The 22,805-nt window shown below is 40.7% G+C and overlaps 16 non-coding genes across 16 annotated transcripts; all 16 read left to right on the forward strand.

Annotated features, from left to right (window-relative positions):
• Positions 1 to 385: 385 nt before the first annotated feature.
• On the forward strand, positions 386 to 549 carry LOC131707361 (U1 spliceosomal RNA). The gene has a single exon (XR_009311152.1). It is a non-coding gene; the product is annotated as a U1 spliceosomal RNA (small nuclear RNA).
• A 1,753-nt stretch (positions 550 to 2,302) lies between these two features.
• Positions 2,303 to 2,421, forward strand: LOC131706713 (5S ribosomal RNA). Its single transcript, XR_009310755.1, has one exon. It is a non-coding gene; the product is annotated as a 5S ribosomal RNA (ribosomal RNA).
• Positions 2,422 to 3,309: 888 nt separating this feature from the next.
• Positions 3,310 to 3,473, forward strand: LOC131707365 (U1 spliceosomal RNA). The gene has a single exon (XR_009311154.1). It is a non-coding gene; the product is annotated as a U1 spliceosomal RNA (small nuclear RNA).
• Positions 3,474 to 5,193: 1,720 nt separating this feature from the next.
• LOC131706715 (5S ribosomal RNA) lies at positions 5,194 to 5,312 on the forward strand. Its single transcript, XR_009310756.1, has one exon. It is a non-coding gene; the product is annotated as a 5S ribosomal RNA (ribosomal RNA).
• Positions 5,313 to 6,205: 893 nt separating this feature from the next.
• LOC131707366 (U1 spliceosomal RNA) lies at positions 6,206 to 6,369 on the forward strand. Its single transcript, XR_009311158.1, has one exon. It is a non-coding gene; the product is annotated as a U1 spliceosomal RNA (small nuclear RNA).
• A 1,737-nt stretch (positions 6,370 to 8,106) lies between these two features.
• On the forward strand, positions 8,107 to 8,225 carry LOC131706717 (5S ribosomal RNA). The gene has a single exon (XR_009310757.1). It is a non-coding gene; the product is annotated as a 5S ribosomal RNA (ribosomal RNA).
• Positions 8,226 to 9,118: 893 nt separating this feature from the next.
• Positions 9,119 to 9,282, forward strand: LOC131707372 (U1 spliceosomal RNA). Its single transcript, XR_009311162.1, has one exon. It is a non-coding gene; the product is annotated as a U1 spliceosomal RNA (small nuclear RNA).
• Positions 9,283 to 11,018: 1,736 nt separating this feature from the next.
• On the forward strand, positions 11,019 to 11,137 carry LOC131706718 (5S ribosomal RNA). Its single transcript, XR_009310760.1, has one exon. It is a non-coding gene; the product is annotated as a 5S ribosomal RNA (ribosomal RNA).
• An 893-nt stretch (positions 11,138 to 12,030) lies between these two features.
• Positions 12,031 to 12,194, forward strand: LOC131707394 (U1 spliceosomal RNA). The gene has a single exon (XR_009311164.1). It is a non-coding gene; the product is annotated as a U1 spliceosomal RNA (small nuclear RNA).
• A 1,737-nt stretch (positions 12,195 to 13,931) lies between these two features.
• On the forward strand, positions 13,932 to 14,050 carry LOC131706721 (5S ribosomal RNA). Its single transcript, XR_009310763.1, has one exon. It is a non-coding gene; the product is annotated as a 5S ribosomal RNA (ribosomal RNA).
• An 893-nt stretch (positions 14,051 to 14,943) lies between these two features.
• LOC131707405 (U1 spliceosomal RNA) lies at positions 14,944 to 15,107 on the forward strand. Its single transcript, XR_009311165.1, has one exon. It is a non-coding gene; the product is annotated as a U1 spliceosomal RNA (small nuclear RNA).
• Positions 15,108 to 16,843: 1,736 nt separating this feature from the next.
• Positions 16,844 to 16,962, forward strand: LOC131706726 (5S ribosomal RNA). Its single transcript, XR_009310765.1, has one exon. It is a non-coding gene; the product is annotated as a 5S ribosomal RNA (ribosomal RNA).
• Positions 16,963 to 17,855: 893 nt separating this feature from the next.
• Positions 17,856 to 18,019, forward strand: LOC131707415 (U1 spliceosomal RNA). The gene has a single exon (XR_009311166.1). It is a non-coding gene; the product is annotated as a U1 spliceosomal RNA (small nuclear RNA).
• A 1,740-nt stretch (positions 18,020 to 19,759) lies between these two features.
• On the forward strand, positions 19,760 to 19,878 carry LOC131706729 (5S ribosomal RNA). Its single transcript, XR_009310767.1, has one exon. It is a non-coding gene; the product is annotated as a 5S ribosomal RNA (ribosomal RNA).
• An 893-nt stretch (positions 19,879 to 20,771) lies between these two features.
• On the forward strand, positions 20,772 to 20,935 carry LOC131707425 (U1 spliceosomal RNA). Its single transcript, XR_009311167.1, has one exon. It is a non-coding gene; the product is annotated as a U1 spliceosomal RNA (small nuclear RNA).
• A 1,735-nt stretch (positions 20,936 to 22,670) lies between these two features.
• On the forward strand, positions 22,671 to 22,789 carry LOC131706732 (5S ribosomal RNA). The gene has a single exon (XR_009310768.1). It is a non-coding gene; the product is annotated as a 5S ribosomal RNA (ribosomal RNA).
• The last annotated feature ends 16 nt before the right edge of the window (positions 22,790 to 22,805 follow it).

Consider the following 22,805-nt stretch of genomic DNA (forward strand, 5'->3'; position numbering starts at 1 on the left):
CTTTCTTTTTGAAAGTCGTACATTTGTTACATTTTTTTTTATTTCGTTTACGCAGACGTGTATACAGACCCGTCGCTTCTTTTGCGGAACATCTCACATGCTGCTGCACGAATGACGTCGTCCTGTGTAAATCCTGGCATCTTGTCCTCCAATGATAAAGGCGCATGCAAATATATACCGAGAGGCATTACGGGAATGCAATTTATAAATACTTATACTGAAAACTGAAGGAACCCATTACACCCAACAGACTGGAAAGTGCGATATGATAACAATGAAAATGTTATATTAGGAAAAGAGTGTTTCTTTAAATTGCAGATGTAGGCACCGTTTCTTTGAAAAATGTCTCTTGTGGACGGGTGACGACTCGCAATGTGTACAACTCATACTTACCTGGCAGGGGAGATACCATGATCATGAAGGTGGTTCACCCAGGGCGAGGCTCGGCCATTGCACTCCGGCTGTGCTGACCCCTGCGAATTCCCCAAATGCGGGAATCTCGACTGCATAATTTCTGGTAGTGGGGGACTGCGTTCGCGCTCTCCCCTGAAACTATGGTCAAAGACAGAAACAAACACGAACCCGTCGGAGGAAGGAACTCCCTCACTAGTTGTTCAACAACTCTCCGGCAGGCGGCTTCGTCACACAGGGAGTCAGGTTTTCTTTAAAAGGAGCTCAATGTTTTTAGCTTTCTGACTGTCAAATAAATAGCTACGTGGTTCCTGCACATCTATTTCCATGTTTCGTTATTTTTTATTGACAAGACTAAAAGTAAAGACTCAGCAGTGTCTGTATCAAAGTTTTTATTTTTATTTTAAATAATTGGAAATCATTTTCGAGCTTATCAGTTTTATTTATTTAGTTGATGTTTTTTATTCAAAGCAACTTACAGATAAACTGTGCATCACAACTGCTGCTGCTGCTGCTGCTGCTGCTGCTGCTGCTGCTGCTGCTGAGTCACTTACAATAGGACCTGGGTTTTACATCTCATTTGAAGGAAGGAGCACAAGGAGGTTAAGGGACTTGCTCAGGGACAGGGTCACACACAATGAGCCAGTGGCTGAGCTGGGATTGAACCAGGAACCTCCCGGTAACAAGAGCTTTTCTTTAACCACCTGACCACTAAGCCCCTTAAATCATATCTTGGCAGACAAACACTTTAATTAGACAACATAAAACCACATACAAGCAGATTTACAAGCAGGGCTGCAATCGCGTTCGCGCTCTCCCCTGATGTTATAGTCAAAGTTAAAAACACAGGTATTGAAAGCAATTAGCGATTATCTATATATCTCCAGCAGGTGGCTCTGTCAGACTGGGAATGAGATTTTGTTTTTTCTTTCGGAGCGTATAATGTTCTAGAAAGTACCAAAGTGTTTTATGTACATGTATTGTGAAGTGTTTCATCTTGAGAAGACAAAGTAACGAGTCAGCGGCACGTGTATCAAAGTTACAAAGTTGCTAATATTAAAGAAGACGAGGTTCAGCGGTACAGTTGTTTTTTTAAACCATAGTGTTTCAGTTCTGTACAGACGTTCTATGTCGTTATCCGTTATTGATTCAGCTTTATTTAGATGATTGCCTTTACCTTGTTTTAATTTCCCGTTCCTCTGAGATACGAATCTACCAGCTTTACATCTTTTTTTTTTTTTTTTTTAACGTATTCTCATTTTGTTGATCATTAATGCACATTTCTGTACTGTGGGTGTTGTCGAGCGATTGAAAACGAGACATTTTGTGTTTGAATTGAAAGTGATGGTCTCGAGGAGTCGAACAGGTCACAATAAGCCTTCATCCATGTATCATGTAACCACATGTATGCTGTCTCTAACTGGAGGAGAGGGACCCTTGCCGTACTGCTCAGCCTAAAGAACCACACGAGTTGTTTGAAAGGGGGATTTATTTTGTAGAATAAACATCAAATTGGTTTCAGGGCATACAGTCCTCCAACGGCAACACAGCTCAGTAGTACAGCTGAGATCCATTACAACACTGCTGCAGATTCAAACTAAAAGAGGGTAATATACAAAATGGATGCCTTTGAGAACTTAACACTTTCAATGCCAACGTGTGGCTACTACTTTGTGAACATACAATTTCGCAAGAATCTAATGGCACTTTTAATGCTGCTATATACACACACAGACACACGGACACACGGGCCCGCACACGTGGAGCCCAGAGCTGCTTAAATGTTAACGTTTGTGACAAATTAGAGATCTGGAAATCCCTCCCCCAACCTGTCATTGCATGAATGATATTAACTTAATACTATGAAAGAGATAAACCAAGACTGTCGTTCGCTTACGGCCATACCACCTTGAGAACGCCCGATCTCGTCTGATCTCGGAAGCTAAGCAAGGTCGGGCCTGGTTAGTACTTGGATGGGAGACCGCCTGGGAATACCAGGTGCTGTAAGCTTTTCTTTCTGCAGCTTGACAGGGGGCGCTATTTCCCTTGTTATTTATGTTACTAACCTGGAAGCTGTAAGTCTAAACATCGTTTTCTTTTTTTGGTTTTTTTATTGTCCCATTCCACACACGAACAAGTATTGTATCAGCCTTTACTGGTTTTGAAAACTGAGTTAGGACAGAAAGGGTTATCGTATTATATTCTAAGCCGAAACTACCAGTAGCGGTCCGATACAAACAAATGTGAACAGGGTTAAGACAAAAGTACTGACGAGTTTTGCTAGTTATGGTTAGTTTAATGAATTAAAAAAAGAAATAAAAGTTGATGAAGTACTTTTTATTATAGTAACAGAACGAGACATGTTTTAAAGCCACAAACTGCGTGTTTAGATTATTGTGCCAAACAAGAGAACAAAACGAGCATATCAACCAAGAACGGATTTAGTGACCCGTTCATTCGTTCGAGTTTATTTATATTATGTGTGACCTTAACAAATGTTTGACCAATGTTTTGCTTGCTTTCTTTTTGAAAGTCGTACATTTGTTACATTTTTTTTTATTTCGTTTACGCAGACGTGTATACAGACCCGTCGCTTCTTTTGCGGAACATCTCACATGCTGCTGCACGAATGACGTCGTCCTGTGTAAATCCTGGCATCTTGTCCTCCAATGATAAAGGCGCATGCAAATATATACCGAGAGGCATTACGGGAATGCAATTAATAAATACTTGAAAACTGAAGGAACCCATTACACCCAACAGACTGGAAAGTGCGATATGATAACAATGAAAATGTTATATTAGGAAAAGAGTGTTTCTTTAAATTGCAGATGTAGGCACCGTTTCTTTGAAAAATGTCTCTTGTGGACGGGTGACGACTCGCAATGTGTACAACTCATACTTACCTGGCAGGGGAGATACCATGATCATGAAGGTGGTTCACCCAGGGCGAGGCTCGGCCATTGCACTCCGGCTGTGCTGACCCCTGCGAATTCCCCAAATGCGGGAATCTCGACTGCATAATTTCTGGTAGTGGGGGACTGCGTTCGCGCTCTCCCCTGAAACTATGGTCAAAGACAGAAACAAACACGAACCCGTCGGAGGAAGGAACTCACTCACTCACTAGTTGTTCAACAACTCTCCGGCAGGCGGCTTCGTCACACAGGGAGTCAGGTTTTCTTTAAAAGGAGCTCAATGTTTTTAGCTTTCTGACTGTCAAATAAATAGCTACGTGGTTCCTGCACATCTATTTCCATGTTTCGTTATTTTTTATTGACAAGACTAAAAGTAAAGACTCAGCAGTGTCTGTATCAAAGTTTTTATTTTTATTTTAAATAATTGGAAATCATTTTCGAGCTTATCAGTTTTATTTATTTAGTTGATGTTTTTTATTCAGATAAACTGTGCATCACAACTGCTGCTGCTGCTGCTGCAGAGTCACTTACAATAGGACCTGGGTTTTACATCTCATTTGAAGGAAGGAGCACAAGGAGGTTAAGGGACTTGCTCAGGGACAGGGTCACACACAATGAGCCAGTGGCTGAGCTGGGATTGAACCAGGAACCTCCCGGTAACAAGAGCTTTTCTTTAACCACCTGACCACTAAGCCCCTTAAATCATATCTTGGCAGACAAACACTTTAATTAGACAACATAAAACCACATACAAGCAGATTTACAAGCAGGGCTGCAATCGCGTTCGCGCTCTCCCCTGATGTTATAGTCAAAGTTAAAAACACAGGTATTGAAAGCAATTAGCGATTATCTATATATCTCCAGCAGGTGGCTCTGTCAGACTGGGAATGAGATTTTGTTTTTTCTTTCGGAGCGTATAATGTTCTAGAAAGTACCAAAGTGTTTTATGTACATGTATTGTGAAGTGTTTCATCTTGAGAAGACAAAGTAACGAGTCAGCGGCACGTGTATCAAAGTTACAAAGTTGCTAATATTAAAGAAGACGAGGTTCAGTGGTACAGTTGTTTTTTTAAAACATAGTGTTTCAGTTCTGTACAGACGTTCTATGTCGTTATCCGTTATTGATTCAGCTTTATTTAGATGATTGCCTTTACCTTGTTTTAATTTCCCGTTCCTCTGAGATACGAATCTACCAGCTTTACATCTTTTTTTTTTTTTTTTTAACGTATTCTCATTTTGTTGATCATTAATGCACATTTCTGTACTGTGGGTGTTGTCGAGCGATTGAAAACGAGACATTTTGTGTTTGAATTGAAAGTGATGGTCTCGAGGAGTCGAACAGGTCACAATAAGCCTTCATCCATGTATCATGTAACCACATGTATGCTGTCTCTAACTGGAGGAGAGGGACCCTTGCCGTACTGCTCAGCCTAAAGAACCACACGAGTTGTTTGAAAGGGGGATTTATTTTGTAGAATAAACATCAAATTGGTTTCAGGGCATACAGTCCTCCAACGGCAACACAGCTCAGTAGTACAGCTGAGATCCATTACAACACTGCTGCAGATTCAAACTAAAAGAGGGTAATATACAAAATGGATGCCTTTGAGAACTTAACACTTTCAATGCCAACGTGTGGCTACTACTTTGTGAACATACAATTTCGCAAGAATCTAATGGCACTTTTAATGCTGCTATATACACACACAGACACACGGACACACGGGCCCGCACACGTGGAGCCCAGAGCTGCTTAAATGTTAACGTTTGTGACAAATTAGAGATCTGGAAATCCCTCCCCCAACCTGTCATTGCATGAATGATATTAACTTAATACTATGAAAGAGATAAACCAAGACTGTCGTTCGCTTACGGCCATACCACCTTGAGAACGCCCGATCTCGTCTGATCTCGGAAGCTAAGCAAGGTCGGGCCTGGTTAGTACTTGGATGGGAGACCGCCTGGGAATACCAGGTGCTGTAAGCTTTTCTTTCTGCAGCTTGACAGGGGGCGCTATTTCCCTTGTTATTTATGTTACTAACCTGGAAGCTGTAAGTCTAAACATCGTTTTCTTTTTTTTGTTTTTTTATTGTCCCATTCCACACACGAACAAGTATTGTATCAGCCTTTACTGGTTTTGAAAACTGAGTTAGGACAGAAAGGGTTATCGTATTATATTCTAAGCCGAAACTACCAGTAGCGGTCCGATACAAACAAATGTGAACAGGGTTAAGACAAAAGTACTGACGAGTTTTGCTAGTTATGGTTAGTTTAATTAATTAAAAAAAGAAATAAAAGTTGATGAAGTACTTTTTATTATAGTAACAGAACGAGACATGTTTTAAAGCCACAAACTGCGTGTTTAGATTATTGTGCCAAACAAGAGAACAAAACGAGCATATCAACCAAGAACGGATTTAGTGACCCGTTCATTCGTTCGAGTTTATTTATATTATGTGTGACCTTAACAAATGTTTGACCAATGTTTTGCTTGCTTTCTTTTTGAAAGTCGTACATTTGTTACATTTTTTTTTATTTCGTTTACGCAGACGTGTATACAGACCCGTCGCTTCTTTTGCGGAACATCTCACATGCTGCTGCACGAATGACGTCGTCCTGTGTAAATCCTGGCATCTTGTCCTCCAATGATAAAGGCGCATGCAAATATATACCGAGAGGCATTACGGGAATGCAATTTATAAATACTTATACTGAAAACTGAAGGAACCCATTACACCCAACAGACTGGAAAGTGCGATATGATAACAATGAAAATGTTATATTAGGAAAAGAGTGTTTCTTTAAATTGCAGATGTAGGCACCGTTTCTTTGAAAAATGTCTCTTGTGGACGGGTGACGACTCGCAATGTGTACAACTCATACTTACCTGGCAGGGGAGATACCATGATCATGAAGGTGGTTCACCCAGGGCGAGGCTCGGCCATTGCACTCCGGCTGTGCTGACCCCTGCGAATTCCCCAAATGCGGGAATCTCGACTGCATAATTTCTGGTAGTGGGGGACTGCGTTCGCGCTCTCCCCTGAAACTATGGTCAAAGACAGAAACAAACACGAACCCGTCGGAGGAAGGAACTCACTCACTAGTTGTTCAACAACTCTCCGGCAGGCGGCTTCGTCACACAGGGAGTCAGGTTTTCTTTAAAAGGAGCTCAATGTTTTTAGCTTTCTGACTGTCAAATAAATAGCTACGTGGTTCCTGCACATCTATTTCCATGTTTCGTTATTTTTTATTGACAAGACTAAAAGTAAAGACTCAGCAGTGTCTGTATCAAAGTTTTTATTTTTATTTTAAATAATTGGAAATCATTTTCGAGCTTATCAGTTTTATTTATTTAGTTGATGTTTTTTATTCAAAGCAACTTACAGATAAACTGTGCATCACAACTGCTGCTGCTGCTGCTGCTGCTGCTGCTGAGTCACTTACAATAGGACCTGGGTTTTACATCTCATTTGAAGGAAGGAGCACAAGGAGGTTAAGGGACTTGCTCAGGGACAGGGTCACACACAATGAGCCAGTGGCTGAGCTGGGATTGAACCAGGAACCTCCCGGTAACAAGAGCTTTTCTTTAACCACCTGACCACTAAGCCCCTTAAATCATATCTTGGCAGACAAACACTTTAATTAGACAACATAAAACCACATACAAGCAGATTTACAAGCAGGGCTGCAATCGCGTTCGCGCTCTCCCCTGATGTTATAGTCAAAGTTAAAAACACAGGTATTGAAAGCAATTAGCGATTATCTATATATCTCCAGCAGGTGGCTCTGTCAGACTGGGAATGAGATTTTGTTTTTTCTTTCGGAGCGTATAATGTTCTAGAAAGTACCAAAGTGTTTTATGTACATGTATTGTGAAGTGTTTCATCTTGAGAAGACAAAGTAACGAGTCAGCGGCACGTGTATCAAAGTTACAAAGTTGCTAATATTAAAGAAGACGAGGTTCAGCGGTACAGTTGTTTTTTTAAAACATAGTGTTTCAGTTCTGTACAGACGTTCTATGTCGTTATCCGTTATTGATTCAGCTTTATTTAGATGATTGCCTTTACCTTGTTTTAATTTCCCGTTCCTCTGAGATACGAATCTACCAGCTTTACATCTTTTTTTTTTTTTTTTTAACGTATTCTCATTTTGTTGATCATTAATGCACATTTCTGTACTGTGGGTGTTGTCGAGCGATTGAAAACGAGACATTTTGTGTTTGAATTGAAAGTGATGGTCTCGAGGAGTCGAACAGGTCACAATAAGCCTTCATCCATGTATCATGTAACCACATGTATGCTGTCTCTAACTGGAGGAGAGGGACCCTTGCCGTACTGCTCAGCCTAAAGAACCACACGAGTTGTTTGAAAGGGGGATTTATTTTGTAGAATAAACATCAAATTGGTTTCAGGGCATACAGTCCTCCAACGGCAACACAGCTCAGTAGTACAGCTGAGATCCATTACAACACTGCTGCAGATTCAAACTAAAAGAGGGTAATATACAAAATGGATGCCTTTGAGAACTTAACACTTTCAATGCCAACGTGTGGCTACTACTTTGTGAACATACAATTTCGCAAGAATCTAATGGCACTTTTAATGCTGCTATATACACACACAGACACACGGACACACGGGCCCGCACACGTGGAGCCCAGAGCTGCTTAAATGTTAACGTTTGTGACAAATTAGAGATCTGGAAATCCCTCCCCCAACCTGTCATTGCATGAATGATATTAACTTAATACTATGAAAGAGATAAACCAAGACTGTCGTTCGCTTACGGCCATACCACCTTGAGAACGCCCGATCTCGTCTGATCTCGGAAGCTAAGCAAGGTCGGGCCTGGTTAGTACTTGGATGGGAGACCGCCTGGGAATACCAGGTGCTGTAAGCTTTTCTTTCTGCAGCTTGACAGGGGGCGCTATTTCCCTTGTTATTTATGTTACTAACCTGGAAGCTGTAAGTCTAAACATCGTTTTCTTTTTTTTGTTTTTTTATTGTCCCATTCCACACACGAACAAGTATTGTATCAGCCTTTACTGGTTTTGAAAACTGAGTTAGGACAGAAAGGGTTATCGTATTATATTCTAAGCCGAAACTACCAGTAGCGGTCCGATACAAACAAATGTGAACAGGGTTAAGACAAAAGTACTGACGAGTTTTGCTAGTTATGGTTAGTTTAATTAATTAAAAAAAGAAATAAAAGTTGATGAAGTACTTTTTATTATAGTAACAGAACGAGACATGTTTTAAAGCCACAAACTGCGTGTTTAGATTATTGTGCCAAACAAGAGAACAAAACGAGCATATCAACCAAGAACGGATTTAGTGACCCGTTCATTCGTTCGAGTTTATTTATATTATGTGTGACCTTAACAAATGTTTGACCAATGTTTTGCTTGCTTTCTTTTTGAAAGTCGTACATTTGTTACATTTTTTTTTATTTCGTTTACGCAGACGTGTATACAGACCCGTCGCTTCTTTTGCGGAACATCTCACATGCTGCTGCACGAATGACGTCGTCCTGTGTAAATCCTGGCATCTTGTCCTCCAATGATAAAGGCGCATGCAAATATATACCGAGAGGCATTACGGGAATGCAATTTATAAATACTTATACTGAAAACTGAAGGAACCCATTACACCCAACAGACTGGAAAGTGCGATATGATAACAATGAAAATGTTATATTAGGAAAAGAGTGTTTCTTTAAATTGCAGATGTAGGCACCGTTTCTTTGAAAAATGTCTCTTGTGGACGGGTGACGACTCGCAATGTGTACAACTCATACTTACCTGGCAGGGGAGATACCATGATCATGAAGGTGGTTCACCCAGGGCGAGGCTCGGCCATTGCACTCCGGCTGTGCTGACCCCTGCGAATTCCCCAAATGCGGGAATCTCGACTGCATAATTTCTGGTAGTGGGGGACTGCGTTCGCGCTCTCCCCTGAAACTATGGTCAAAGACAGAAACAAACACGAACCCGTCGGAGGAAGGAACTCACTCACTAGTTGTTCAACAACTCTCCGGCAGGCGGCTTCGTCACACAGGGAGTCAGGTTTTCTTTAAAAGGAGCTCAATGTTTTTAGCTTTCTGACTGTCAAATAAATAGCTACGTGGTTCCTGCACATCTATTTCCATGTTTCGTTATTTTTTATTGACAAGACTAAAAGTAAAGACTCAGCAGTGTCTGTATCAAAGTTTTTATTTTTATTTTAAATAATTGGAAATCATTTTCGAGCTTATCAGTTTTATTTATTTAGTTGATGTTTTTTATTCAAAGCAACTTACAGATAAACTGTGCATCACAACTGCTGCTGCTGCTGCTGCTGCTGCTGCTGAGTCACTTACAATAGGACCTGGGTTTTACATCTCATTTGAAGGAAGGAGCACAAGGAGGTTAAGGGACTTGCTCAGGGACAGGGTCACACACAATGAGCCAGTGGCTGAGCTGGGATTGAACCAGGAACCTCCCGGTAACAAGAGCTTTTCTTTAACCACCTGACCACTAAGCCCCTTAAATCATATCTTGGCAGACAAACACTTTAATTAGACAACATAAAACCACATACAAGCAGATTTACAAGCAGGGCTGCAATCGCGTTCGCGCTCTCCCCTGATGTTATAGTCAAAGTTAAAAACACAGGTATTGAAAGCAATTAGCGATTATCTATATATCTCCAGCAGGTGGCTCTGTCAGACTGGGAATGAGATTTTGTTTTTTCTTTCGGAGCGTATAATGTTCTAGAAAGTACCAAAGTGTTTTATGTACATGTATTGTGAAGTGTTTCATCTTGAGAAGACAAAGTAACGAGTCAGCGGCACGTGTATCAAAGTTACAAAGTTGCTAATATTAAAGAAGACGAGGTTCAGCGGTACAGTTGTTTTTTTAAAACATAGTGTTTCAGTTCTGTACAGACGTTCTATGTCGTTATCCGTTATTGATTCAGCTTTATTTAGATGATTGCCTTTACCTTGTTTTAATTTCCCGTTCCTCTGAGATACGAATCTACCAGCTTTACATCTTTTTTTTTTTTTTTTAACGTATTCTCATTTTGTTGATCATTAATGCACATTTCTGTACTGTGGGTGTTGTCGAGCGATTGAAAACGAGACATTTTGTGTTTGAATTGAAAGTGATGGTCTCGAGGAGTCGAACAGGTCACAATAAGCCTTCATCCATGTATCATGTAACCACATGTATGCTGTCTCTAACTGGAGGAGAGGGACCCTTGCCGTACTGCTCAGCCTAAAGAACCACACGAGTTGTTTGAAAGGGGGATTTATTTTGTAGAATAAACATCAAATTGGTTTCAGGGCATACAGTCCTCCAACGGCAACACAGCTCAGTAGTACAGCTGAGATCCATTACAACACTGCTGCAGATTCAAACTAAAAGAGGGTAATATACAAAATGGATGCCTTTGAGAACTTAACACTTTCAATGCCAACGTGTGGCTACTACTTTGTGAACATACAATTTCGCAAGAATCTAATGGCACTTTTAATGCTGCTATATACACACACAGACACACGGACACACGGGCCCGCACACGTGGAGCCCAGAGCTGCTTAAATGTTAACGTTTGTGACAAATTAGAGATCTGGAAATCCCTCCCCCAACCTGTCATTGCATGAATGATATTAACTTAATACTATGAAAGAGATAAACCAAGACTGTCGTTCGCTTACGGCCATACCACCTTGAGAACGCCCGATCTCGTCTGATCTCGGAAGCTAAGCAAGGTCGGGCCTGGTTAGTACTTGGATGGGAGACCGCCTGGGAATACCAGGTGCTGTAAGCTTTTCTTTCTGCAGCTTGACAGGGGGCGCTATTTCCCTTGTTATTTATGTTACTAACCTGGAAGCTGTAAGTCTAAACATCGTTTTCTTTTTTTTGTTTTTTTATTGTCCCATTCCACACACGAACAAGTATTGTATCAGCCTTTACTGGTTTTGAAAACTGAGTTAGGACAGAAAGGGTTATCGTATTATATTCTAAGCCGAAACTACCAGTAGCGGTCCGATACAAACAAATGTGAACAGGGTTAAGACAAAAGTACTGACGAGTTTTGCTAGTTATGGTTAGTTTAATGAATTAAAAAAAGAAATAAAAGTTGATGAAGTACTTTTTATTATAGTAACAGAACGAGACATGTTTTAAAGCCACAAACTGCGTGTTTAGATTATTGTGCCAAACAAGAGAACAAAACGAGCATATCAACCAAGAACGGATTTAGTGACCCGTTCATTCGTTCGAGTTTATTTATATTATGTGTGACCTTAACAAATGTTTGACCAATGTTTTGCTTGCTTTCTTTTTGAAAGTCGTACATTTGTTACATTTTTTTTTATTTCGTTTACGCAGACGTGTATACAGACCCGTCGCTTCTTTTGCGGAACATCTCACATGCTGCTGCACGAATGACGTCGTCCTGTGTAAATCCTGGCATCTTGTCCTCCAATGATAAAGGCGCATGCAAATATATACCGAGAGGCATTACGGGAATGCAATTTATAAATACTTATACTGAAAACTGAAGGAACCCATTACACCCAACAGACTGGAAAGTGCGATATGATAACAATGAAAATGTTATATTAGGAAAAGAGTGTTTCTTTAAATTGCAGATGTAGGCACCGTTTCTTTGAAAAATGTCTCTTGTGGACGGGTGACGACTCGCAATGTGTACAACTCATACTTACCTGGCAGGGGAGATACCATGATCATGAAGGTGGTTCACCCAGGGCGAGGCTCGGCCATTGCACTCCGGCTGTGCTGACCCCTGCGAATTCCCCAAATGCGGGAATCTCGACTGCATAATTTCTGGTAGTGGGGGACTGCGTTCGCGCTCTCCCCTGAAACTATGGTCAAAGACAGAAACAAACACGAACCCGTCGGAGGAAGGAACTCACTCACTAGTTGTTCAACAACTCTCCGGCAGGCGGCTTCGTCACACAGGGAGTCAGGTTTTCTTTAAAAGGAGCTCAATGTTTTTAGCTTTCTGACTGTCAAATAAATAGCTACGTGGTTCCTGCACATCTATTTCCATGTTTCGTTATTTTTTATTGACAAGACTAAAAGTAAAGACTCAGCAGTGTCTGTATCAAAGTTTTTATTTTTATTTTAAATAATTGGAAATCATTTTCGAGCTTATCAGTTTTATTTATTTAGTTGATGTTTTTTATTCAAAGCAACTTACAGATAAACTGTGCATCACAACTGCTGCTGCTGCTGCTGCTGCTGCTGCTGAGTCACTTACAATAGGACCTGGGTTTTACATCTCATTTGAAGGAAGGAGCACAAGGAGGTTAAGGGACTTGCTCAGGGACAGGGTCACACACAATGAGCCAGTGGCTGAGCTGGGATTGAACCAGGAACCTCCCGGTAACAAGAGCTTTTCTTTAACCACCTGACCACTAAGCCCCTTAAATCATATCTTGGCAGACAAACACTTTAATTAGACAACATAAAACCACATACAAGCAGATTTACAAGCAGGGCTGCAATCGCGTTCGCGCTCTCCCCTGATGTTATAGTCAAAGTTAAAAACACAGGTATTGAAAGCAATTAGCGATTATCTATATATCTCCAGCAGGTGGCTCTGTCAGACTGGGAATGAGATTTTGTTTTTTCTTTCGGAGCGTATAATGTTCTAGAAAGTACCAAAGTGTTTTATGTACATGTATTGTGAAGTGTTTCATCTTGAGAAGACAAAGTAACGAGTCAGCGGCACGTGTATCAAAGTTACAAAGTTGCTAATATTAAAGAAGACGAGGTTCAGCGGTACAGTTGTTTTTTTAAAACATAGTGTTTCAGTTCTGTACAGACGTTCTATGTCGTTATCCGTTATTGATTCAGCTTTATTTAGATGATTGCCTTTACCTTGTTTTAATTTCCCGTTCCTCTGAGATACGAATCTACCAGCTTTACATCTTTTTTTTTTTTTTTTTAACGTATTCTCATTTTGTTGATCATTAATGCACATTTCTGTACTGTGGGTGTTGTCGAGCGATTGAAAACGAGACATTTTGTGTTTGAATTGAAAGTGATGGTCTCGAGGAGTCGAACAGGTCACAATAAGCCTTCATCCATGTATCATGTAACCACATGTATGCTGTCTCTAACTGGAGGAGAGGGACCCTTGCCGTACTGCTCAGCCTAAAGAACCACACGAGTTGTTTGAAAGGGGGATTTATTTTGTAGAATAAACATCAAATTGGTTTCAGGGCATACAGTCCTCCAACGGCAACACAGCTCAGTAGTACAGCTGAGATCCATTACAACACTGCTGCAGATTCAAACTAAAAGAGGGTAATATACAAAATGGATGCCTTTGAGAACTTAACACTTTCAATGCCAACGTGTGGCTACTACTTTGTGAACATACAATTTCGCAAGAATCTAATGGCACTTTTAATGCTGCTATATACACACACAGACACACGGACACACGGGCCCGCACACGTGGAGCCCAGAGCTGCTTAAATGTTAACGTTTGTGACAAATTAGAGATCTGGAAATCCCTCCCCCAACCTGTCATTGCATGAATGATATTAACTTAATACTATGAAAGAGATAAACCAAGACTGTCGTTCGCTTACGGCCATACCACCTTGAGAACGCCCGATCTCGTCTGATCTCGGAAGCTAAGCAAGGTCGGGCCTGGTTAGTACTTGGATGGGAGACCGCCTGGGAATACCAGGTGCTGTAAGCTTTTCTTTCTGCAGCTTGACAGGGGGTGCTATTTCCCTTGTTATTTATGTTACTAACCTGGAAGCTGTAAGTCTAAACATCGTTTTCTTTTTTTTGTTTTTTTATTGTCCCATTCCACACACGAACAAGTATTGTATCAGCCTTTACTGGTTTTGAAAACTGAGTTAGGACAGAAAGGGTTATCGTATTATATTCTAAGCCGAAACTACCAGTAGCGGTCCGATACAAACAAATGTGAACAGGGTTAAGACAAAAGTACTGACGAGTTTTGCTAGTTATGGTTAGTTTAATTAATTAAAAAAAGAAATAAAAGTTGATGAAGTACTTTTTATTATAGTAACAGAACGAGACATGTTTTAAAGCCACAAACTGCGTGTTTAGATTATTGTGCCAAACAAGAGAACAAAACGAGCATATCAACCAAGAACGGATTTAGTGACCCGTTCATTCGTTCGAGTTTATTTATATTATGTGTGACCTTAACAAATGTTTGACCAATGTTTTGCTTGCTTTCTTTTTGAAAGTCGTACATTTGTTACATTTTTTTTTATTTCGTTTACGCAGACGTGTATACAGACCCGTCGCTTCTTTTGCGGAACATCTCACATGCTGCTGCACGAATGACGTCGTCCTGTGTAAATCCTGGCATCTTGTCCTCCAATGATAAAGGCGCATGCAAATATATACCGAGAGGCATTACGGGAATGCAATTTATAAATACTTATACTGAAAACTGAAGGAACCCATTACACCCAACAGACTGGAAAGTGCGATATGATAACAATGAAAATGTTATATTAGGAAAAGAGTGTTTCTTTAAATTGCAGATGTAGGCACCGTTTCTTTGAAAAATGTCTCTTGTGGACGGGTGACGACTCGCAATGTGTACAACTCATACTTACCTGGCAGGGGAGATACCATGATCATGAAGGTGGTTCACCCAGGGCGAGGCTCGGCCATTGCACTCCGGCTGTGCTGACCCCTGCGAATTCCCCAAATGCGGGAATCTCGACTGCATAATTTCTGGTAGTGGGGGACTGCGTTCGCGCTCTCCCCTGAAACTATGGTCAAAGACAGAAACAAACACGAACCCGTCGGAGGAAGGAACTCACTCACTAGTTGTTCAACAACTCTCCGGCAGGCGGCTTCGTCACACAGGGAGTCAGGTTTTCTTTAAAAGGAGCTCAATGTTTTTAGCTTTCTGACTGTCAAATAAATAGCTACGTGGTTCCTGCACATCTATTTCCATGTTTCGTTATTTTTTATTGACAAGACTAAAAGTAAAGACTCAGCAGTGTCTGTATCAAAGTTTTTATTTTTATTTTAAATAATTGGAAATCATTTTCGAGCTTATCAGTTTTATTTATTTAGTTGATGTTTTTTATTCAAAGCAACTTACAGATAAACTGTGCATCACAACTGCTGCTGCTGCTGCTGCTGCTGCTGCTGAGTCACTTACAATAGGACCTGGGTTTTACATCTCATTTGAAGGAAGGAGCACAAGGAGGTTAAGGGACTTGCTCAGGGACAGGGTCACACACAATGAGCCAGTGGCTGAGCTGGGATTGAACCAGGAACCTCCCGGTAACAAGAGCTTTTCTTTAACCACCTGACCACTAAGCCCCTTAAATCATATCTTGGCAGACAAACACTTTAATTAGACAACATAAAACCACATACAAGCAGATTTACAAGCAGGGCTGCAATCGCGTTCGCGCTCTCCCCTGATGTTATAGTCAAAGTTAAAAACACAGGTATTGAAAGCAATTAGCGATTATCTATATATCTCCAGCAGGTGGCTCTGTCAGACTGGGAATGAGATTTTGTTTTTTCTTTCGGAGCGTATAATGTTCTAGAAAGTACCAAAGTGTTTTATGTACATGTATTGTGAAGTGTTTCATCTTGAGAAGACAAAGTAACGAGTCAGCGGCACGTGTATCAAAGTTACAAAGTTGCTAATATTAAAGAAGACGAGGTTCAGCGGTACAGTTGTTTTTTTAAAACATAGTGTTTCAGTTCTGTACAGACGTTCTATGTCGTTATCCGTTATTGATTCAGCTTTATTTAGATGATTGCCTTTACCTTGTTTTAATTTCCCGTTCCTCTGAGATACGAATCTACCAGCTTTACATCTTTTTTTTTTTTTTTTAACGTATTCTCATTTTGTTGATCATTAATGCACATTTCTGTACTGTGGGTGTTGTCGAGCGATTGAAAACGAGACATTTTGTGTTTGAATTGAAAGTGATGGTCTCGAGGAGTCGAACAGGTCACAATAAGCCTTCATCCATGTATCATGTAACCACATGTATGCTGTCTCTAACTGGAGGAGAGGGACCCTTGCCGTACTGCTCAGCCTAAAGAACCACACGAGTTGTTTGAAAGGGGGATTTATTTTGTAGAATAAACATCAAATTGGTTTCAGGGCATACAGTCCTCCAACGGCAACACAGCTCAGTAGTACAGCTGAGATCCATTACAACACTGCTGCAGATTCAAACTAAAAGAGGGTAATATACAAAATGGATGCCTTTGAGAACTTAACACTTTCAATGCCAACGTGTGGCTACTACTTTGTGAACATACAATTTCGCAAGAATCTAATGGCACTTTTAATGCTGCTATATACACACACAGACACACGGACACACGGGCCCGCACACGTGGAGCCCAGAGCTGCTTAAATGTTAACGTTTGTGACAAATTAGAGATCTGGAAATCCCTCCCCCAACCTGTCATTGCATGAATGATATTAACTTAATACTATGAAAGAGATAAACCAAGACTGTCGTTCGCTTACGGCCATACCACCTTGAGAACGCCCGATCTCGTCTGATCTCGGAAGCTAAGCAAGGTCGGGCCTGGTTAGTACTTGGATGGGAGACCGCCTGGGAATACCAGGTGCTGTAAGCTTTTCTTTCTGCAGCTTGACAGGGGGCGCTATTTCCCTTGTTATTTATGTTACTAACCTGGAAGCTGTAAGTCTAAACATCGTTTTCTTTTTTTTGTTTTTTTATTGTCCCATTCCACACACGAACAAGTATTGTATCAGCCTTTACTGGTTTTGAAAACTGAGTTAGGACAGAAAGGGTTATCGTATTATATTCTAAGCCGAAACTACCAGTAGCGGTCCGATACAAACAAATGTGAACAGGGTTAAGACAAAAGTACTGACGAGTTTTGCTAGTTATGGTTAGTTTAATGAATTAAAAAAAGAAATAAAAGTTGATGAAGTACTTTTTATTATAGTAACAGAACGAGACATGTTTTAAAGCCACAAACTGCGTGTTTAGATTATTGTGCCAAACAAGAGAACAAAACGAGCATATCAACCAAGAACGGATTTAGTGACCCGTTCATTCGTTCGAGTTTATTTATATTATGTGTGACCTTAACAAATGTTTGACCAATGTTTTGCTTGCTTTCTTTTTGAAAGTCGTACATTTGTTACATTTTTTTTTATTTCGTTTACGCAGACGTGTATACAGACCCGTCGCTTCTTTTGCGGAACATCTCACATGCTGCTGCACGAATGACGTCGTCCTGTGTAAATCCTGGCATCTTGTCCTCCAATGATAAAGGCGCATGCAAATATATACCGAGAGGCATTACGGGAATGCAATTTATAAATACTTATACTGAAAACTGAAGGAACCCATTACACCCAACAGACTGGAAAGTGCGATATGATAACAATGAAAATGTTATATTAGGAAAAGAGTGTTTCTTTAAATTGCAGATGTAGGCACCGTTTCTTTGAAAAATGTCTCTTGTGGACGGGTGACGACTCGCAATGTGTACAACTCATACTTACCTGGCAGGGGAGATACCATGATCATGAAGGTGGTTCACCCAGGGCGAGGCTCGGCCATTGCACTCCGGCTGTGCTGACCCCTGCGAATTCCCCAAATGCGGGAATCTCGACTGCATAATTTCTGGTAGTGGGGGACTGCGTTCGCGCTCTCCCCTGAAACTATGGTCAAAGACAGAAACAAACACGAACCCGTCGGAGGAAGGAACTCACTCACTAGTTGTTCAACAACTCTCCGGCAGGCGGCTTCGTCACACAGGGAGTCAGGTTTTCTTTAAAAGGAGCTCAATGTTTTTAGCTTTCTGACTGTCAAATAAATAGCTACGTGGTTCCTGCACATCTATTTCCATGTTTCGTTATTTTTTATTGACAAGACTAAAAGTAAAGACTCAGCAGTGTCTGTATCAAAGTTTTTATTTTTATTTTAAATAATTGGAAATCATTTTCGAGCTTATCAGTTTTATTTATTTAGTTGATGTTTTTTATTCAAAGCAACTTACAGATAAACTGTGCATCACAACTGCTGCTGCTGCTGCTGCTGCTGCTGCTGCTGAGTCACTTACAATAGGACCTGGGTTTTACATCTCATTTGAAGGAAGGAGCACAAGGAGGTTAAGGGACTTGCTCAGGGACAGGGTCACACACAATGAGCCAGTGGCTGAGCTGGGATTGAACCAGGAACCTCCCGGTAACAAGAGCTTTTCTTTAACCACCTGACCACTAAGCCCCTTAAATCATATCTTGGCAGACAAACACTTTAATTAGACAACATAAAACCACATACAAGCAGATTTACAAGCAGGGCTGCAATCGCGTTCGCGCTCTCCCCTGATGTTATAGTCAAAGTTAAAAACACAGGTATTGAAAGCAATTAGCGATTATCTATATATCTCCAGCAGGTGGCTCTGTCAGACTGGGAATGAGATTTTGTTTTTTCTTTCGGAGCGTATAATGTTCTAGAAAGTACCAAAGTGTTTTATGTACATGTATTGTGAAGTGTTTCATCTTGAGAAGACAAAGTAACGAGTCAGCGGCACGTGTATCAAAGTTACAAAGTTGCTAATATTAAAGAAGACGAGGTTCAGCGGTACAGTTGTTTTTTTAAAACATAGTGTTTCAGTTCTGTACAGACGTTCTATGTCGTTATCCGTTATTGATTCAGCTTTATTTAGATGATTGCCTTTACCTTGTTTTAATTTCCCGTTCCTCTGAGATACGAATCTACCAGCTTTACATCTTTTTTTTTTTTTTTTTAACGTATTCTCATTTTGTTGATCATTAATGCACATTTCTGTACTGTGGGTGTTGTCGAGCGATTGAAAACGAGACATTTTGTGTTTGAATTGAAAGTGATGGTCTCGAGGAGTCGAACAGGTCACAATAAGCCTTCATCCATGTATCATGTAACCACATGTATGCTGTCTCTAACTGGAGGAGAGGGACCCTTGCCGTACTGCTCAGCCTAAAGAACCACACGAGTTGTTTGAAAGGGGGATTTATTTTGTAGAATAAACATCAAATTGGTTTCAGGGCATACAGTCCTCCAACGGCAACACAGCTCAGTAGTACAGCTGAGATCCATTACAACACTGCTGCAGATTCAAACTAAAAGAGGGTAATATACAAAATGGATGCCTTTGAGAACTTAACACTTTCAATGCCAACGTGTGGCTACTACTTTGTGAACATACAATTTCGCAAGAATCTAATGGCACTTTTAATGCTGCTATATACACACACAGACACACGGACACACGGGCCCGCACACGTGGAGCCCAGAGCTGCTTAAATGTTAACGTTTGTGACAAATTAGAGATCTGGAAATCCCTCCCCCAACCTGTCATTGCATGAATGATATTAACTTAATACTATGAAAGAGATAAACCAAGACTGTCGTTCGCTTACGGCCATACCACCTTGAGAACGCCCGATCTCGTCTGATCTCGGAAGCTAAGCAAGGTCGGGCCTGGTTAGTACTTGGATGGGAGACCGCCTGGGAATACCAGGTGCTGTAAGCTTTTCTTTCTGCAGCTTGACAGGGGGCGCTATTTCCCTTGTTATTTATGTTACTAACCTGGAAGCTGTAAGTCTAAACATCGTTTTCTTTTTTTTGTTTTTTTATTGTCCCATTCCACACACGAACAAGTATTGTATCAGCCTTTACTGGTTTTGAAAACTGAGTTAGGACAGAAAGGGTTATCGTATTATATTCTAAGCCGAAACTACCAGTAGCGGTCCGATACAAACAAATGTGAACAGGGTTAAGACAAAAGTACTGACGAGTTTTGCTAGTTATGGTTAGTTTAATGAATTAAAAAAAGAAATAAAAGTTGATGAAGTACTTTTTATTATAGTAACAGAACGAGACATGTTTTAAAGCCACAAACTGCGTGTTTAGATTATTGTGCCAAACAAGAGAACAAAACGAGCATATCAACCAAGAACGGATTTAGTGACCCGTTCATTCGTTCGAGTTTATTTATATTATGTGTGACCTTAACAAATGTTTGACCAATGTTTTGCTTGCTTTCTTTTTGAAAGTCGTACATTTGTTACATTTTTTTTTATTTCGTTTACGCAGACGTGTATACAGACCCGTCGCTTCTTTTGCGGAACATCTCACATGCTGCTGCACGAATGACGTCGTCCTGTGTAAATCCTGGCATCTTGTCCTCCAATGATAAAGGCGCATGCAAATATATACCGAGAGGCATTACGGGAATGCAATTTATAAATACTTATACTGAAAACTGAAGGAACCCATTACACCCAACAGACTGGAAAGTGCGATATGATAACAATGAAAATGTTATATTAGGAAAAGAGTGTTTCTTTAAATTGCAGATGTAGGCACCGTTTCTTTGAAAAATGTCTCTTGTGGACGGGTGACGACTCGCAATGTGTACAACTCATACTTACCTGGCAGGGGAGATACCATGATCATGAAGGTGGTTCACCCAGGGCGAGGCTCGGCCATTGCACTCCGGCTGTGCTGACCCCTGCGAATTCCCCAAATGCGGGAATCTCGACTGCATAATTTCTGGTAGTGGGGGACTGCGTTCGCGCTCTCCCCTGAAACTATGGTCAAAGACAGAAACAAACACGAACCCGTCGGAGGAAGGAACTCACTCACTAGTTGTTCAACAACTCTCCGGCAGGCGGCTTCGTCACACAGGGAGTCAGGTTTTCTTTAAAAGGAGCTCAATGTTTTTAGCTTTCTGACTGTCAAATAAATAGCTACGTGGTTCCTGCACATCTATTTCCATGTTTCGTTATTTTTTATTGACAAGACTAAAAGTAAAGACTCAGCAGTGTCTGTATCAAAGTTTTTATTTTTATTTTAAATAATTGGAAATCATTTTCGAGCTTATCAGTTTTATTTATTTAGTTGATGTTTTTTATTCAAAGCAACTTACAGATAAACTGTGCATCACAACTGCTGCTGCTGCTGCTGCTGCTGCTGCTGAGTCACTTACAATAGGACCTGGGTTTTACATCTCATTTGAAGGAAGGAGCACAAGGAGGTTAAGGGACTTGCTCAGGGACATGGTCACACACAATGAGCCAGTGGCTGAGCTGGGATTGAACCAGGAACCTCCCGGTAACAAGAGCTTTTCTTTAACCACCTGACCACTAAGCCCCTTAAATCATATCTTGGCAGACAAACACTTTAATTAGACAACATAAAACCACATACAAGCAGATTTACAAGCAGGGCTGCAATCGCGTTCGCGCTCTCCCCTGATGTTATAGTCAAAGTTAAAAACACAGGTATTGAAAGCAATTAGCGATTATCTATATATCTCCAGCAGGTGGCTCTGTCAGACTGGGAATGAGATTTTGTTTTTTCTTTCGGAGCGTATAATGTTCTAGAAAGTACCAAAGTGTTTTATGTACATGTATTGTGAAGTGTTTCATCTTGAGAAGACAAAGTAACGAGTCAGCGGCACGTGTATCAAAGTTACAAAGTTGCTAATATTAAAGAAGACGAGGTTCAGCGGTACAGTTGTTTTTTTAAAACATAGTGTTTCAGTTCTGTACAGACGTTCTATGTCGTTATCCGTTATTGATTCAGCTTTATTTAGATGATTGCCTTTACCTTGTTTTAATTTCCCGTTCCTCTGAGATACGAATCTACCAGCTTTACATCTTTTTTTTTTTTTTTAACGTATTCTCATTTTGTTGATCATTAATGCACATTTCTGTACTGTGGGTGTTGTCGAGCGATTGAAAACGAGACATTTTGTGTTTGAATTGAAAGTGATGGTCTCGAGGAGTCGAACAGGTCACAATAAGCCTTCATCCATGTATCATGTAACCACATGTATGCTGTCTCTAACTGGAGGAGAGGGACCCTTGCCGTACTGCTCAGCCTAAAGAACCACACGAGTTGTTTGAAAGGGGGATTTATTTTGTAGAATAAACATCAAATTGGTTTCAGGGCATACAGTCCTCCAACGGCAACACAGCTCAGTAGTACAGCTGAGATCCATTACAACACTGCTGCAGATTCAAACTAAAAGAGGGTAATATACAAAATGGATGCCTTTGAGAACTTAACACTTTCAATGCCAACGTGTGGCTACTACTTTGTGAACATACAATTTCGCAAGAATCTAATGGCACTTTTAATGCTGCTATATACACACACAGACACACGGACACACGGGCCCGCACACGTGGAGCCCAGAGCTGCTTAAATGTTAACGTTTGTGACAAATTAGAGATCTGGAAATCCCTCCCCCAACCTGTCATTGCATGAATGATATTAACTTAATACTATGAAAGAGATAAACCAAGACTGTCGTTCGCTTACGGCCATACCACCTTGAGAACGCCCGATCTCGTCTGATCTCGGAAGCTAAGCAAGGTCGGGCCTGGTTAGTACTTGGATGGGAGACCGCCTGGGAATACCAGGTGCTGTAAGCTTTTCTTTCTGCAGCTT

This window comes from Acipenser ruthenus, chromosome 2 (genome assembly GCF_902713425.1).
Source record: "Acipenser ruthenus chromosome 2, fAciRut3.2 maternal haplotype, whole genome shotgun sequence".
In the NCBI taxonomy this organism is placed as follows: Eukaryota; Metazoa; Chordata; class Actinopteri; order Acipenseriformes; family Acipenseridae; genus Acipenser; species Acipenser ruthenus.